Source organism: Hyla sarda, chromosome 7 (assembly GCF_029499605.1).
Source record: "Hyla sarda isolate aHylSar1 chromosome 7, aHylSar1.hap1, whole genome shotgun sequence".
Lineage (NCBI taxonomy): Eukaryota > Metazoa > Chordata > Amphibia > Anura > Hylidae > Hyla > Hyla sarda.
In genome coordinates this window covers 218830798-218845714 of record NC_079195.1, presented here as the reverse complement: position 1 = coordinate 218845714, position 14917 = coordinate 218830798, and the positions used below count along the sequence as shown (strand labels likewise).

Sequence of the window (14917 nt, the reverse complement as noted above, 5' to 3'; positions counted from 1 at the left end):
GTGACCTATGGTCTCCTTGCCCAGCCCTCCTATATAAGAAGGGGAGGAGCTTCAATCTCTCTTCTCTCTTAACACATTGCTACTTATGCTGAGGTCCAGTGCAGTCAAGTGTTCCAGTACCTGCGTCCAGCCATTGGAGGTCTCAAGTCTAAGTTACTGCAGCAACCAGTCGGTCCTGAGTAAGTCATCTCAATTGTCTGTCACCAACTCAAGTCAAGTCATCTATAGTCACTGTGGCCTGCATTATAGTCTGTCAAGTCACTGCAAGTCCCAGAAAGCCTGCGAGGTCCCCCTGTGTCACTGGCAAATCTCTGTGGTATTGGCTGAACTGCATAGGCTGTACCATCTGTCTAACCTCAGTAAAGCTACCGTTACCCTTTACCTGGCCTTGGACTTTATTGCGCCTGCCTGACCTCGGATTTGCGGGACTACCTTCAGGTGGTTATAAGGGCAAACCAAGCCCTGGCGTCATGACAAGAAGTGGTTAATACTATCTACCCCTGGGGCCATAACATCTGTCCCCTTACACCTCACAACACACGCTGTGGCACACCACATATGCAAATATATGCGAATATACAAATATTCATGAATATGCAAATTCGCGAATATCGGCCCTTCCGGGCAGAGGACAGTGATTTCTCTCTTCTTTTAGGTGAAAGATTAAATTGCGCATGCACACTATGCGAATTTCATTACGAATTTTTGCATGGGAAAAAAAGAGAATGAACATAGCGAATATTCGTTCATATATTTGCGAAATATTGCAAATTCGAATATGGCCCCTGCCGTTCATCACTAGCAGTGACAAACCTTGGTGGCAGCCTCTTCAGCATGTACGGTTGATGTGCCTGTGTGACCAGACAAATCTTATGTCCATGGGATACATGGAGATCACAATCCTTGGACGTCAAGCCATTGGTGGTGTCACCTTTATCCTGGATTGTTGATGCCCTATGGGACCATAGAAGTCTCAAACAAATTCAAAGGTTTTGAGTGCCATTGGTGGTGATGCCTTTAGAATGTTTAGGTGTGTTTTGTGTAACCACAGAAGTCTTGTTCCCCTAAGATACAAGGTGGCCTTGGGAGGCCGGAAGAAGCACACAGCTGTTTACGAAAATGTCTGTTAGCCTCTGAGCGTTCTCATCTTTAATCTCCCTGCCACACGGAGGTCCTGTGAAAAAGTGATCTACGTGGTCGGTGAGTGCAAGTTCACCCCCTTTTTACATATTCCATTGTGGTGTCTACTTGAGCCTGAATGGTTTATGTGCCATGTATGACCAAATAAATCTTACACCCCTGATACCAGGTCCATTGATAAAAGCCCAAAAGCATAGAGAGCTGATGTGCCTTGCCCTTGTTATTCCTTATCAACAGGATAGTGGATAACAAGCTGATCTGTTGGGGTCCGACCACTGGGACCACTGATTCTGAGTATGGGGTCAAATTGCCCCTGGAATAAGTAAAGTGCATCATGTGTGCACAACTAGAGCTTGGTTCATTCTCTATCGGACTTGCAATGTATGGCAGACTGCCATACATTGCCAAGCTATGAGAGCGATGATCTCTGCAATGTTTATTAGTCCTACAGACTACACGTTTGTGGTGTGCACTATTCATTCAAGGGACATTTTTGTCCCTGTTCTCAGGATCGGTAAGGGTCCTAATGGTGTTGCCCTCACTATTCAAGCTTGTTATCCTCAATCCGATGACTAGGGAATAACGTCTGGATGGGAACAGCCCCTTTATTGCTCTTGCCAGTTCACTCTTGCAACCGGCGTCAGCTTCATCATTCAGACCCCCACTGATCAAACATTGAATTCATCTCCTAGTAAAGTGGTCTCAAACTGTGGCCCTCCAGATGTTGCAAAACTTGCAACATCTGGAGGGCAACAGTTTGAGACCATAATGTCTAAAAAAGATTTCTTTGCCTTTACACCTTTCAACAGCAGTAGGTTAACACTCGCTGGACTGTCACCTAGTCCTCCCAACTACCCCATATACATGCACCTCCAGCTAAGCCAAGCATGAGGGGAAAAGGATATGACATTGAGATACAACATGTTCGGCCCTATTTTCACCAATATTATCTGTTGGGTAAAAGGGGGGGGGGGATTGGTAGGGAATCTAGGGAATAAGATGTCTGATCCCTGGAGTCCAGTCACTGGGGACCCCCACCATCTGGGCTGCAGCACTCCAGACATCCGGTGCATGGAGTAAACTTTGCTCCATGCCAGATGACTGGCGATGTGGGGTGGAGGCTCGTAATGCCATGGCTATGCCCCCTCAATGTAAGTCTATGGGAGGGGGTGTGACGCCCCCTCCCATAGACTTGCATTGAGGGGGCATGGCCGTGATGTCACGAGTGGGGCGTGGCCATGGCGTCACGTGCCTCTGGCACTGCACTCGATGCTCTAAACGAACGCTGGGTGCAGCAGGGAGATCGCGATCAGACATCCTACACGTCTAGGGGCAGAGTACCCCTTTAACATACCATAGCAAGCCATTCCTGACAAAATCGGTAGGTTCGGTGGACTGGCCTTCAGAGAGCATTGTCGTCTTCTACTGCCTTGCAGGTTGTGAACAGAGGTAATTGTCATATCCATTAGAAAGTCTGAAAAAAAATATTATTTATTATTAATTTTTTTTTTTATGAAAAATCCCTTTTTTTTTAAATTTATAAATATGCATCATTTACAGCATCCATTGGCAGGTGACAGCTCGGATGGCTCGGTCCGGGCGTGAGTGCTCATTTGCATGTCACTACCCAGAAGTTTAACATTTACTGTCACTAAGCGTCAGGTTTTTGCAGGTGTTTGTGTGAAGGTGTTTATTGTCCTATCGCCTCCTCATCTGATAAACACTACAGACAGATAAAGTAAACAGTGCTTGCCGAAAATAGGATGGTGACAACATCAAAAGACACTATTTACAAAAACAGCTTGGTGCTCGAGTGGCACAGTCACACAGCGCTTCGGATTGCTGTAATGACGTCTGTCGTGTCCTCTCCTCATCCGCCTCTTGTTATTACTATGATTATTATTGCTACTATTATTGGCAGATGCTGGGGGAAAACAAAAGCTTGGTGATCACTCTAACATATAGTCCCCATTGGACTGGACAATTAACAGGACCTAAAATGGAGATAGAGTTATGTAAGCACCAAGTGCACCCAAAATGGAGAGAGAGTTATATAAGCACCAAGTGGACCTAAAATGGAGATAGAGTTATGTAAGCATCAAGTGGATCCAAAATGGAGAGAGAGTCGTGTAAGCATCAAGTGGACCCAAAATGGAGAGAGAGTCGTGTAAGCATCAAGTGGACCCAAAATGGAGAGAGAGTCGTGTAAGCATCAAGTGGACCCAAAATGGAGAGAGAGTCGTGTAAGCATCAAGTGGACCCAAAATGGAGAGAGAGTTATGTAAGCACCAAGTGGTTCCAAAATGGAGAGAGAGTTATGTAAGCACCAAGTGGATCCAAAATGGAGAGAGAGTCGTGTAAGCATCAAGTGGACCTAAAACAGAGAAAGAGTTATGTAAGTACCAAGTGGATCCAAAATGGAGAGAGAGTTATGTAAACACCAAGTGGACCCAAAATGGAGCGAGATGTGGTGACCCAGTACAGAAGTGACCCTTCTATACAATCCATGATCCTTTTCAGGTGGATTCAGTCCTAGTCCCCCGACCCCACACTCCTCAGGACTCTGGTTATATGATTGTTCCTACGAATGGTTAATGTACTTTACTTGGATGTATATACTTTTAAGTCCTGTTGTTAAGATATGTAACCAAGAATGGTGCCAGTGACCAGGTGACTTGGAGGTGACTCCTCCAAAGTCCTCCTATATAAACTAAGGGAGGAGTTCGCTAGCTCTCTTGAGTTCCGGTTATCTCTGAGTACAGATGAGTCAAGACCTGAGAGTGTCTGGTGTCCTGAAGAGACCTAACCACGCAACCACGCTTCCACCACCAAGTGCCTCACAGGTGAAAGTCAAAGCCTGGTAAGCAGTCACATGGGTGAAGTCTAGTCAGTCATAGTAAAGTCAGTCAAATCTGCTAAAGTCAGCATGGGTCTGCAGTATTCAGTCCAAGTCCACTACAAGTCCCAGTGAGCCTGCAAGTCTCCTAAGTCACTGGTCATCTCCTTGGGCCTAACTGAGCTGTAAAGACTGTAACACCTGTCTACCTCAGTAAAGCTGCCGTTGTTAAGTAACTTGGCATCGGAGTCCTTGATTGCCCTGCGCGTAGCCCAGGATCCAGCAGCCATACCTCGGTTGGTGCAGAGGTTAACCATGCCCTGGTATCACAAATACAAGGGGTTAATGCCATCTGCCCCTAGGGTAGTAACATCTGTCCTCATCACACCCTCGCTACATATGTAAGCACAAAGTGGACCCAAAATGGAGCAAGAGTTATGTAAGCACCAAGTAGAAATTTTAGCATTGTACCCAACCTTTCTCTGCATTCCAAACAGTCTCAGAGTGGAGTTGTTCGGGGAACAGAACAGGTCTTACCTCTTTGGCTTCCCGATGTTTACTTACACCCTTTCTATGTCTTGGAAGTATTCCATCTAAGACAAGAGGGAGTGGGTGCATGTAAATAAAAAAACGGATTTTTCGGCAGCTCTGGACCAAGTGGAATTAAAAGAGACCAAGCTTTTAAAAATATAATCGGATAGCATTTATTAGAAGCACATCTACGCGTTTCTGGCCCAGAGTGGGCCCTTCATCAGGACAAGGTGCTTGGTCTCTTTTAATTCCACTTGGTCCAGCACTGCAGAAAAATCTGTTTTTTTTATTTACTTGTATCTGTTACCACGGACGACTCCAGGGAGTGTTCGGAAGGATTGTAAGCTGCAGGACCAAAAAGACTCACTCTACACGCAATTTGAGGTGTTGTGCTCTCAGCTCAACACTATATGGTGAGTGAGATTCAACCTTCTTTCTGATAATATTGTCTAACTGTACTTCACTAGGGGCGCATTCCCTTCTTTTTCCTTTTTTTCTCCTACAAAAGGGTGTGGGTGGCAGACTTGATGATGATGACCTATAGATGCACAACGTTGCCTCCATTGAGGCGATATCATGCAGCTATTGGTTATTGTGTGCCGGTGTGGTTTTGCCTATATGCCATAATCCTGACTGGCAGAAGTGAACATCAGGGAGCAATGAAGGTAAGACCTTTTCTGCTTCCCGGACAACCCCACAAATGACACTAACCTATAAAGTAAGTGTTAATTGTTTGATTACTTATTTAATCTTTTTTTTTTATACACTTCCCTGCCACCCGCCAATCTTACCAGCAAAACTGGTGTGTTTCCAGCGGGAGGGTGCGTACACAGAAGAGAGAATGAGGAACAGAGTTCGGCTAATCTCCTGCCAACACATATACACAGGCACAGGAGCAGGGAGCTCCCTCTGTTGCCACTCTGTGACTGCCGGCAGCGCATCCGCAGCATGAAAAACAAAGCGGATGCATTGTGTGTGATCCTACTAAATGCATTTTAATTTTGGCTTTTACATAGTTAGAAACTATGTACGGATTTGAGTCTCTTCTGGCATTAGGGCTCTGGAGTAACTACCCCTGTACCCCCTATAGTCATGTCATGCCCTAGAGATGTGAGAAGGTTATATCTATCAAAAATTTGGCCAGTTTCACACCCCGGCCGGAGATTCCGAGTGTAACCAGCGACGATCAGCGTCAAGTGAATCAGTCAGGGATAGGACTGCGCAGGGATTGCCGCCCCCCCCCCTAGACGGCAATGTCTGCGGAGTGGACATCCTCCAGAACATTGAACGCAATCCAAAGGATGGGGGATAAGGTGTCTGATCGCGGGTGTCCCTCCGCTGGGACCCCCGCAATCTCCGCGCAGCACCTGGCGTTCTGACCAAACGCCAGATTCCGGCAGCAGTGGTTGTGACGTCATGCCACAGCCCTTCAATTCATGTCTATGGAAGTGAGCATGATGGCGGATATCACTAGGGGTCCCAGAGGAGGGACCCCCACAATCAGACATCTTATCACCTATCCATTGGGGATAAGATGTCTTAAAGGGGTACTCCGCTGCCCCGGTGTTAGGAACATTTTGTTCCGATCCCATGGAGCAGACGGTGATGTCGTGACATCACTGCCACACCCCTAGTGATGTCATGCCACACCCCTAGAGGCATGGTGTAACATCACGAGGGGTGTGGCAGTGACGTCGCGATCCAGCCGCCAGCACCCAGCGTTCTGAAAGAAGGCCAGGTGCTGCACAGAGATTGCAGGGGTCCCAGCAGCGGGACCCCCATGATTAGACATCTTATCCCCTTTAAATGAGGTTGTGCAGGGTTTGGGTAGGAATTGTATGCTGTAGCCACAGCTCCACTTTTTTTTTCCTAAATTTGATTTTCTGCGAGTCTATTACATCTTAGTAAGGAAAAAAAGGGGGAAAAAAAGATAAAACTAATTACAAATTCTCAGATTAAACAGGTTTCTTCTGAAAAGTCTAACATATCCAGTTCCCTTTTTTTTCTTCTTCTTCTTTTTCAAGTCAGTTGATCAAATTTCGTAGCACTGTCGGATTCCGAAGTCACTTTTATCCACAAAACACGCGGACATAATTATCAATTAGCTGAGTTTCTCTTCTGGAAAAAAAAAAATATGACACGCGAGCGGAAGGGGACGCCTCCGCCGGCGACATCTCAATGAGAGATACGGTATAGAAGCTGACATGATTTCTTTCCTGTGATACATAGGTTGGAGGTGTTTGCTGGTTGAATTGGCACATAAAACTTACGGCGAACAGCTCAATTAAGTGTATAGCGAGACGACATTCGAGATCTTCTATCTATATCTCGGGTACTGCATAAAATTATTCAGGCATTACATCCGAGAATGAAACACCTGAAGGATGAAATTGGCCTAAATGCCCTTTCTTTATTAGATGAAATCCTTCCCTTTGCGTACTATGCGGCGCCATCAAAAAAAAAAAAAAAAGACATTTAGTGAAGTGTGTGAGTAATTGGTAGGTTTACTGGTCATTACCTCTTGTAAAACCCAAGAAAACAGCTCCGGCGCTGTCATATCATATATTAAGAAAATAATTTTTGACTAAAGGGTTGAAACGAAGTAATTGATCTTTGCTTTTCGTTTTATGGTTTGGTAGTGTCACTTTTACAGTTTTTAAGTGCTGTGCATTAAGGTTTCATTGGCTTCTATACAGTCTTTACGGATGTTAGTGTTAATTTCATGTTGTAAAATACTGCGCATTGTAAGGCTTTTGGGCAGGACTAGGGCACGGAGAAGGGGAGGGGCAGGGCTAGGGCATGGAGAAGGGGAGGGGCAAGCTAGAGCATAGAGAAGGGAAGGGGCAGGGCTAGAGCATGGAGAAGGGGGGCAGGGCTAGGGCATGGAAAAGGGGGCAGGGCTAGGGCACGGAAAAGGGAGGGGCAGCGCTAGGGCATGGAGAAGGGGAGGGGCAAGGCTAGAGCATGGAGAAGGGAAGGGGCAGGGCTATAGTATGGAGAAGGGGAGGGGCAGGGCTAGAGCACGGAGAAGGGGTGCAGGGCTAGGGCATGGAGAAGGGGGCAGAGTTAGGGCATGGAAAAGGGGAGGGGCAAGGCTAAGGCATGGAAAAGGGAGGGGCATGGCTAGGGCACAGAGAAAGGGAGGGGCAGGGCTGGGCATGGAGAAGGGGAGGGGCAGGGCTAGGGCATGGAGAAGAGAGGGGCAGGGCTAGGGCACAGAGAAGGGAAAGGGCAAGACTAGGGCACAGGGAAGGGGAGGGGCAGGGCTAGGGCACGGAGAAGGGGAGGGGCAGGGCTAGGGCACAGAGAAGAGGAGGGGCAGGGCTAGAGCACTGAGAAGGGGGAAGGGCTAGGGCACGGAGAAGGGCGAGGGCTGGGCTAGGGCATAGAGAAGGGGAGGGGAAGGGCTTGAGCACAGAGAAGGGCAGGGCTAGGGCACAGAGAAGGTGAGGGACAGGGCTAGGACACAGAGAATGGGGTGGCATCACTATCTGGATGGGATAAATGTGAGTTTTGGCTAATGGAAATGGTAAGTTTGGCGATAAATCAAAGGGGGTAGCTGTCAAATATGTTATGCCATGTTTACATAATGGAAATTCCAATCAGAATCTGGCAGAAAAATTCCACTCGAATATTCTGCGGGAGCAGCATCTCATTGTTTCCAATGGGATTTCTTTGCACAGTGCCCACATGTGGAATTTACGAATTGGAAACATCTGCTGCGAAAATTCAGATTCCAGCATCCGCAGAAAGAATTGACATGTCAATTCTTTCTGCAGAATCCACTTGGAAATGCATTGCCGTCTATGGAGACAGCACATCTCTGAGCGGTCCTAGTGTCGGCATGTTCTGCCAGCACCCTCTGTTTGTGGCATATCTGCAAGAAATTTTCCACGTGGACATTCCACCAAAATTCTGCCATGTGAACATTAGTGTTGAGCGCGAACATTCGAAATGCTAATTTTTACCGTGAATATCATCATTTAGCGATTTCGATAATATTTAGAATGTAGTGATATATATTCGTAATGACGAATATTCTTTTTTTTTTTCTTTTGAATATGCAAATATTCACAAATTTTGGCACTTTCAGTCAGAGGACCCTGATTCCTCCCTTCTTTTAGGTAAAAGATATAATCCCGCATGCACACTATGCGAATTTCATAACAAATTTTTGCATGGGAAAAAAAAGAACGAACATAGCGAGTATGTGAATTTTGCAAACATAGAACAAATATTCATCCATATATTAAGAAATTCGAATATGGCTGCAGGCTCAGTAGTGTTGAGCACGAATATCCGTAAAGTGAATTTTTTTCGCGAATATCGGCACTTTGCGATTTTGTGTCGTGAATATTTAGAATATAGTGCTATATATTTGTAATGAGAATTTTTTGAAACATTTTTTGTTTTTTTTCACATGCAAATTTTTATGCAAATTTTGGCATGGAAAAAAGTGAACGAACTTAGCGAATATGCGAATTTCGCGAACATAGTACGAATAATTGTCAATATATTCGTGAAATATTGTGAATTCTAATATGGTCCCTGCCGCTCACATTAGTGGTGAGAGGCAGGGGCCATATTCGATTTCGCAATATTTAGCTATGTTTTTTCATCCGAAAAACCGTAATAAAATTCGCATAGTGCGCATGCACAATTATATCTTTCACCTAAAAGAAGGGAGGGATCAGTGTTCAGTCTGGAAATGTCGGTATTCCTATAAATATTTGCATAAATTTGCATTCGTTATTATGTATATATATCACTATATTCTAAATATTTGCAAAATCGCGAAGCGCTGTTATTCACGGTAAATTCGAATATTATATTCCCTAACTATTCCTAACACCCCTCCGGCCCCTCTGTATCATACCTCTCCCCTTGCTCACATTGTGTGAGCTCCCAGCAGGAGAAAGTGGGCGTTCCCCAGCAGGTGCAACGTCACTGAAGCCTGTGAGAGCTGTGCCTCCCCATACCCCGCAAGCACTTTCTGAGTTTGGTCTCCTGCCAGGCCAGGAGGAGACCAAACTAACTGTTTGACTTGCACAGGAAACAGAACAGAGCCACCTAGTGGGCGTTTTTTCAAACACATTAAAAACATATAAAGGTTGAGAATTTTAACAGCAAGTAAATAGCAAAGTGTCTTATTACACAAGGAACAATGTATTAAAAGTTTGGTTTGATGACTGGTATTTATTTATAAAAAAAATTTCTAATATTATGTATTGCATTTTTAAACTTGACATTGCAAAATACTACTATAAGTATGTTTAAACCTTATTTATTTTTTAATGAGGTATGGACAGGACATCTGGTCTGGCTTACTTACCGTATTTTTCGCCGTATAAGACTCACTTTTTGGGGAAGTTGGTGCGTCTTATACGGCGAATACACACCTATTGTGGCGGTCCCTGCGGCCATCAACGGCCGGGACCCGCGGCTAATACAGGACATGCCCTGTATTAACCGGTGATGCCCTGTATTAACCCTTCAGACGCGCCGATCAAAGCTGACTGCCACGTCTGAAGCGAAAGTGACACTAACCCGGCTGCTCAGACGGGCTGTTCGGGCCCGCCGCGGTGAAATCGCGGCATCCCGAACAGCTTACAGGACACCGGGAGGGACCTTACCTGCCTCCTCGGTGTCTGCTCCGTGCCGGGATCCCCTGCATGGCCGGCGCTCTCCTTCGACGTCATCACGTCATCGCACACGCCGTCCCGTCATCCAATAGGAGCGTGGATCCCGGGGAAGAAGACGTCTGGAGCGTTGGGGACACCACGGGGACGCGGCAACAGCGATGGAGCGACATCCAGGGCAGCGGTGACGAGCGGTGACGGGTCCGGAGCGGCGGGGACACGTGAGTATTAACTTTTCCAGTGGCCTTCAACCTGCGGACCTCCAGATGTTGCAAAACTACAACTCCCAGCATGCTGGGAGTTGTAGTTTTGCAACATCTGGAGGTCCGCAGGTTGAAGATCACTGTTGGGTTCAGAATCTTTTTTTTTCTAGATTTTGCAACTTTAAAATTGGGTGCGTCTTATATGCCGGTGCATCCTATAGGGCGAAAAATACGGTAGAACTGGAGTTATGTTTGGTTTTGCTGCTTTGTGGGGCAGGTTTCCGCGTTTTTATGACAAATTACACGTCAGTCCCAAACATGGAGGCTGCACCTCACACAGAAGTCATCATAGGGCGGTGGGGTCCAGGCCAGGGTGGTGTTTAGATGGATTGAAGCACGAGGGGGTCTTATACAAATATTACATGTATTAATCTTAATGATGATAATAATAGTAGCAATTAAATTAAAATGATGTGTTGTATTTTATATATTTTTTAAATTGTATAATTACAACATCGACAACTATAATTAAAATTATTGTTTTCTGAAAACAAATATTTAAAATCATATTTAAAATATTATTATTACTAATAATAACAATAATAACAACATCAACAACAAAAGCAATTGAATAAAAACAATGTATTTTTTTAATTGTATAATTACGACAATGACAATAATTATTAAAATGTCTGTTTTAGGAAAACACATATTTCAAATAATAACAATAATCATAATAATTATTATTATTAATACTGATAATAATAATAATTTAAAATAATTTGATAGTTAAAAGTCATAGTAGCGAATAAAAATTTTACAAAAACAACTCCCTTGACTTAAAAATAAAAGAGATAAAAGAAAGAAGGTGCAGTAACGCTTTACCAGTTCTGTTTGGCTGGGATCATGTGACGCTTGCTGTCCTCATTTTGCAAATACGGTAAATCCCACAAATAGCGTTCTAGCCTTTTTATGCACCGGATCCAGGTCCCTGTGGAGTTAATAAGTTACTGTACAATATGCAGTTGCATTTGCAGAATTGTGTATATACAAAGTCTGTTAAGAACATCTTACACCCAATTTGTGGTATTGCTCTGAAGCCGTTTCTATTTTCTAAATGTTCTTCTCACTTATCCGAGATCTTTACTAGTCCCTGAGGTTTACTCTCAAAAGCTGACTGCTGTGAACAGTTTTGCTTTCAAAAACTGCACAATGAAATTGTGTGAAACCCGTCTGAGCGGCGCTGCCAGCGTTGAGTCACACTTAACAATTTTACACAGAGCTGCCCTAGATTTCCCCGAACAGAATTCAGACGGTAATTGAGGGTCTTAAATAAGGGCCCGGTACTCAACACCTCTTAGTATTCCTGATAATATTGTCTTCTATATTCATATTGTTTCCTCTACTTATGTAATGCAAGTAAATTAAGCGGAGTTGCATGTTTTGTATTACCCTCTGACCCAGTGAGCTAACAATCTACTCTCTGTTCCTGGGACGTACACTGAAGATGGAGCGGCCTTTGACTATTCTTATTTGTGCAGTCTCAAAGGGTCCACATAGAGGTGTGAGGGAAATCCACCATGAAAGTGTTTCATTCAAATGATCAGATGACAAAGAGATGGAGATTCCATGCCAACAATCAGTGGGGCCCTACTGTATGATACTAGGTTTTGTCTCTAAGCATAGAAAGGGGAAGGTTTAAAGGGGTACTCAGCTGGAAAACATTTTTTTTTTTTAATCAACTGGTACCAGAAAGTTAAACAGATTTGTAAATGAAACGACCAAAGAACACGTAGGTGCACTCACCGCAAAGCAGAAACTGTCAAACAAAGAACACGTAGGTGCACTCACCGCAAAGCAGAGACTGTCAACCAAAGAACACGTAGGTGCACTCACCGCAAAGCAGAAACTGTCAAACAAAGAACACGTAGGTGCACTCACCGCAAAGCAGAAACTGTCAAACAAAGAACATGTAGGTGCACTCACCGCAAAGCAGAAACTGTCAAGCAAAGAACACGTAGGTGCACTCACCGCAAAGCAGAGACTGTCGGGTCTGGAAGTCAGATGATGGGACGCCGGATCACAGCATGGGTGCTGGTGAAGTGTGGTGCTCGGAGGCTACTGGTAGCCTCCGAGTGCCACACTTCACCAGCGCCCATGCAGTGATCCAGCATCCCGTCATCTGACTTCCAGACCCGAGAGTCTCTGCTTTGCGGTGAGTGCACCTATGTGTTCTTTGGTCGTTCCATATTTGATGCTTTATACTTGTGTACGTGCACCCTGCAGGAGACTTTGACGATAGGTCACCGGGGACCTTGCTGCCCGCAGTAAAAAGGTGATATAGCCCATTGAGTGCTCTCCCCATTTTCTTGCCTTGTTTTGTGGTATAGATTTGTAAATGACTTCTATTAAAAAATCTTTACCCTTCCAGTACTTTTAAGCATTTGTATGCTACAGGAGAAATTATTCTCTTTTTGAATTTCTTTTTTTTTTGTCTTGTCCACAGTGCTCTCTGCTGACACCTCTGTCTGTGTCAGGAACTGTCCAGAGCAGCATAGGTTTGGAATGGGGATTTTCCCCTGCTCTGGACAGTTCCTGGCAGGGACTGAGGTGTCAGCAAAGAGCACTGTGGACAAGACAAAAAATAAATTAAAGAAGAAAAGAACTTCCTCTGTAGCACACATCTGCTAAAAAGTACTGGAAGGGTAAAGATTTTTTAATAGAAGTAATTTTCAAATCTGTTTAACTTTTTCTGGCACCAGTTGATTTAAAAAAAAAAAAAAAAAAAATGTTTTACACCAGAGTACCCCTTTAAGCTTAAAACGAAACAATGTAGTGCCTTCAGAGAAGGAAATCCTGCACAGGCTCTCGTCACCCAGAAACGAAAAGGATTGAGCCAACCAGGGTGGGCCACCTATCTTCAAGAGCTGTGAGTGACCGAGTGACAGAGAAAGTAACCCTTTACAGTTTATTCGAGTTTACACTCTGTAAAAGCAGTCTTCTAGGCTAATATGATCAATGGGCTAGCCACAGGATAGTCCGTCAGACGCTGATCAATAACTTTAGTTATTCTTGTGCCTTTAGGCAAACACTTCTGCACTTACAGCAACAAAATGGTCTTCCTGAACACTGCTTAAAGGGGTACTCCGCTGCTCAGCGTTTGGAACAAAATGTTCCGAACGCTTAGAGCCGGCACCGGGAGCTCGTGACATCATATCCCCGCCCCCTAATAAAGTCACGCCCCACCCTCTCATGCAAGTCTATGGGAGGGGGCGTGATGCCTGTCACGCCCCCTCCCATAGACTTGCATTGAGGGGATGGGGCGTGACGTCATGAGGGGCAGGGCTATGACGTCACGAGGCTCTAAGCATTCGGAACATTCAGTTCCAAGCGCTGAGCAGCGGAGTACCCCTTTAATCTGCTACATTCCAACACGCTGGAATTCAACCTTACACATGTGTGCCCACTTGTACCAGAAGCAAAAAGTGGTAATTGATTTCCTAATGCAGCAGATGGACAGTTTTCGGAGCCAGTTGGATTTCAATCTCAGGCACTGGTAGTTGATCGGAGACACGTGTAGCGTGCTCTGGCCTTTTGAGTAAACCACAAGATTTGTCAGCAGGGACAACAGTACAATGAAAGATATTAGAAGGAAAGAAATCCCGGCACTCACTGTTTTCTTGCGCCAAGTGTAACGGGTTTATTGACACTGTGCCGAAACGCGTCATTACTTGTAACTAGAACCGTGTCAATAAACACGTTACACTTGGCACAGGGCTCAAGTCCTGCAGGAACGTGATGGAGCTGTGTTCCTGCACTTTTTCCAACACAGGAACACCGTTTCCATTAGCATGAGTTCTGCAGGACCAGCTCTTAAGTGGAAATCTTGGGTGAGTTCCTGCACTTTTTTTCCCCCAGGAATTGACCCCTGACTTGGTAGAAGAAAACAGTGATTGCTGGGATTTCTTTCCTTCTAGAACACTGCCGTCTGCGTGCACCACTACGGGTCTCGAGTGCCGACCCTTTCTGTTGCCAATGAAAGATATTGCCAATGAAAGTGGAACCTGAGGATGATATGGAGATGGGATTGGTCAAGTTACCACAGGAAGGCATAGGGGACAACGCGCCCACACAATATGATTATAGTGATGTCGATGACAATTATGATGATGTCCAGTCATGGCAGTATGTGGTAGAGGCAGAACCAACAGGGCCCTTTGCGCCCTTGTGGACTGTATTACGGCTGTAAGTCCTGAATAGACTATTGGCCTGGTTAGCAAAGTACAACACAGAGGGCCCGTGCCCGGGATTTTTTAGAACCCCAGCAATGCCCATGGTCCACAGAATAAGTCTCCCCTCGATGCTAACTCTTTATTTTCGCTTCCAATGGGACAAGCTAGGCAGGACTAGGAATGATGTGCCCTCTCTAGGTAATGGTTTGTCTTACCTGTGCTACACCTGAGGCTTTCTTCTGTAAACTCTCTCATGGAGTAAGAGCCTGACAGAGCATGGGTGCTCACTGACTGGCTAAAATCTGGGAATAGGGCTGGAGCAAGATTACTCTTAAA

At 45.1% G+C, this 14917-nt stretch overlaps 1 long non-coding RNA gene across 2 annotated transcripts in view; it reads right to left on the bottom strand.

The window, feature by feature from the left end:
• The window catches only part of LOC130282245 (uncharacterized), a 108074-nt gene that overhangs the window by 30592 nt on the left and 62565 nt on the right, over nt 1-14917 (bottom strand). For both annotated transcript variants that reach the window (XR_008846304.1, XR_008846303.1), the window contains exons 2-3: nt 11235-11340; nt 2495-2614 (exon numbers count right to left, since the gene is read on the bottom strand). This is a non-coding gene — a long non-coding RNA (uncharacterized LOC130282245). The remainder of the gene's footprint in view (nt 1-2494; nt 2615-11234; nt 11341-14917) is intronic.